This window comes from Triticum aestivum, chromosome 2B, assembly GCF_018294505.1.
Source record: "Triticum aestivum cultivar Chinese Spring chromosome 2B, IWGSC CS RefSeq v2.1, whole genome shotgun sequence".
Taxonomy (NCBI): Eukaryota; Viridiplantae; Streptophyta; class Magnoliopsida; order Poales; family Poaceae; genus Triticum; species Triticum aestivum.
Window position 1 is genome coordinate 531,005,860 of NC_057798.1, and position 3,817 is coordinate 531,009,676.

Here is a 3,817-nt window from a genome sequence, read left to right on the forward strand (position 1 = left end):
CGGCTTTCTCTACTGAGGTGCTCATCCGGAAGAACCGGGACACAATCGCAGTAGTTCTCCCTGTGCTACCTTAGCCGATATAGCGGAACGTAAGGCACCAAAACATGGGAGCCAAGCAAACCCAACTATTGACCCAAGACATGATTCAGAGCTGATGCATATAATGCTATAAGTTCGGGGTGCCGCACTGTCGAAAGTGTTCGGACTTTTCTTGTCGTGTTATGGGGTACACTGAAGCCCCTGGCGAGCTGAACGTACCAAAGTGTACGGGTGCAATTTGTAATAAATAAGCAGTCAAGGAAAAAAAATAAAGAAATGTAATAATAAGCTCACGCTGTATATTATTTTCCATTGTTATTTAAATAATACATCAAAGCGTACATATACAAGTAGTGCGATAAGCAAAATATGACTATTTGACATGTCCTAGCCAAGGGTAAGCTGCGTATGGGTATGTAAAATAGGTATAACGATCGTTATCAGAGACCACCTGGGGATTCCCTTATACGTCAAAGCTTCTTGTCTCCTTGGTGTTTCCTTCCCATGATGGGTCCAATAATCAGGCTATTGGAAAGAGCTTCCAGAAAATAGGGTCCTGAAAGAAAGAAAATATGAAGGTATACGGGTCCTGGGGCGGTTGAACCGCATTGTGGACTGCACTATGGTTGTGCCTCCGCCTATGCCCATGGTATTTTAGGTGTGTAATTATGTATGTGCGGCACAAATTTCACCGCTTGACTGGGACTAGGACGGAGGCTGAATTTCTAGGCGAGCTCTAGATGTGCAGGACGATCCTGTTGCATGGTACTCCGGACTCGCCTGACGGTGTCTGGAGGCTTTATTGCCGAATTAGAGGTCTTCCTAAGAATGCTGCTCTGTACTTCTGCTGCGAGGGCCGCAGTGTGCTCTTCTGTATGGAGGGAGTGTTCTGTGTTTCCATTGACTGTTATAGCCCCGCGAGGACCTGGCATCTTGAGTCTGAGGTACGCGTAGTGTGGTACCGCATTGAATCGAGCAAATGCGGTTCGTCCTAGTAGTGCATGATAACCACTATGGAAGGGGACGATATCGAAGATTAACTCCTCGCTTCGGAAGTTGTCCGGGGATCCGAAGACCACTTCCAGTGTGATTGAGCCCGTGCAACAGGCCTCTACACTTGGTATGACACCTTTAAAGGTGGTTTTTGTGGGTTTGATCCTTGAGGGGTCGATGCCCATTTTGCGCACTGTATCCTGATAGAGCAGGTTCAGGCTGCTGCCACCATCCACAAGGACTCGTGTGAGATGGAATCCGTCAATGATGGGGTCCAGGACCAAGGCGGCGGAACCACCATGAGGGATACTAGTAGGATGGTCCCTGCGATAGAAGATGATCGGGCAAGAAGACCATGGGTTAAACTTTGGGGCGACTGGCTCCATCGCATAGACGTCCCTTAGTGCACGCTTCCGTTCCCGCTTGGGAATATGGGTTGCGTATATCATGTTCATTGTTTTCACCTGGGGAGAAAATTTCTTCTGTCCTCCTGTCACTACAAAAAAAACACTTCCGTGATGATACGTGTTTGTCACAGTAGGTCACGTTTTTTGTCTGCATGTACATCCATGACAAATTTATGACAGAATCAAGATAGTCATACCTGTGCTGTCGTAGAAGTGTTCCATGACATTACCAAAATTATCATCACGGAAGTTTCCACTTCCATGACGATAAATCGCGCGTCACAGAAGTGCTTTCGTCAAGGGTGACCGACATGTGGCATCCACCATAACGGAACGTTGTTAAGCTATCGGGTCGGGTTTTGGATCCGATAACCCGTTAACAGCCCTGACCAATGGGGATTTTCCACGTGTAAAATCATCATTGGCTGGAGGAAAGACGTGTCGGCTCATCGCTGGGACAGATGTCATCCACTCATTGGACAGAAGGCGCCTATGATACGTCAACACGTGGCACGGCCCAACAGAGGCCCATTGCTGTGAAAAGGCCGGCCTGTTTGACTTGGTCAAAAGGTGGCGGGCCGGCCCATGGAAAGCATGTTCACGACCTGTTCGCATATAGCCCATTTACAGCCCGCTAACACAAGGCCTGTTACACCCTATTCGAATTAGGCCCAGTAGCGTCATCTGGGCCATCCAATATGATTCCAGCCCATTTTCACTTCTGGCCCATGTATGGCCCATGACATCTTTCGGCCCATATGAGGCCCTATGTAACTCTTGGCCTATTAACGGCCCGTGGTGAAACTGGCCCGTAATGAACAGTGTATCACTTTACACCCATTAATGGCTCGTGGTGAAACTAGCCCGTATAGAACAGTGTATCACTTTATACCCATTAACGGCCCATTATTCTGTTGGGCCATTTCCAGCCCATGTTATCTTTCGACCTTCTCAGAGCCCATTTATTCTTAGGCTCATTTCCAGCATTCGTTTACTTACGGCCCGTTACCGTTATTTTTTGCTTGTGGGCCAAATTCAGCTCGTGGTTACAGTTGGCCCGTTTGTGGTCCGTTAATACGTTGGGCCGTTTTCAGAGCGTCATCAAATACGGCCTATTAACGATGGCCCGTTATGGTCGGCCCATGAACGCACAATTCCAACTCTAGCCCGTTTACAGCGAGAATGTGGTCTGTTTGGCCCATGTTTGGCCAATCGATCATACGACCCGTATAAGGCCCATTGATGATACGACCCGTAGAATGCCCATTGTTTCTACGGCCCGTAGAAGGCCCACTATTTCTACGGCCCGTAGAAGGCCCACTGTTTATACGGCCCGTAGGTCCAGTGTCACTACAATAAATATTAGCACATGGTTATTGTGGCCTAGTTTTAAAAAATAAGTTATTGCAGCCACTAGCAAACCGCAAAAAAAGAACTGCACTGACTACAAGCAAACAAATAAACAAGACAACAAGGAAATAAATAAGCAAGAAACTTACACTAGGCTATCACGACTATTACACATATTACATCCACTGGGCATCAAAGTTCGCCACCAGTGCAAATATAGGGAACACAGCAGCATATAAACGCCGCAGCAAAACAAGTCCAGAACTGAAACCACTTCAGAAGAGCTCAAGAAACAATATCCTGGGTACCCATAATGCTGGCAAGATGCTTAGCAAGCTTATTAACTTTCTCTTGTTTAGTGCTGAAGTCCTCCAGCGCTTGTTGTTGCACCAGAAAGTATGCATCTGAATTCTGCAGGGACTTCCTCAGTCCTTCGGCTTCTTGTCGCATAACATCTGATCGATGTCTTTCAACTTGAAGTTAAGACTCAACAAGCCGAACTGATTCAGGCAACGAGTTCGAAGAGCTGGTGCCAGCAGTGGTAGCCAGTAACTCAAACACTACATCAAGACATGACTTTGGGGTTGTCCCACTGTCTTCAATATAGTTTTTATCAGGTTTCTTGGAGACCAACAGGGATGTCTCACTATCTTGAACCTTATCTACATTACTTCCTTTACCATTGCATAAAAGGGTACTCTTCTCCAATATTTTATCTGCATTCTAAATGAGAAACAAACAAACACATCTCGGGTTTACAATGTAGTATATGAAACTCATTTTGGTAAACCAGTTTAGTAGTAATGTGGACAGGATAACAGCATGAAACAAACATATATCTATGTAGTATGGTCACTGTATGGTCTATACCATTCTAGTTTATGTTGCCAAATCAAGATATATACAGTTCGAATCATATCTATTTAAGACAAAGCAGCATAGACAGAATATAAGTGTGGGAAACTACACAGCAATAACAACACTTGTAATGTGCATGGCATGAGAACATAACTATTTATTCAATTGAA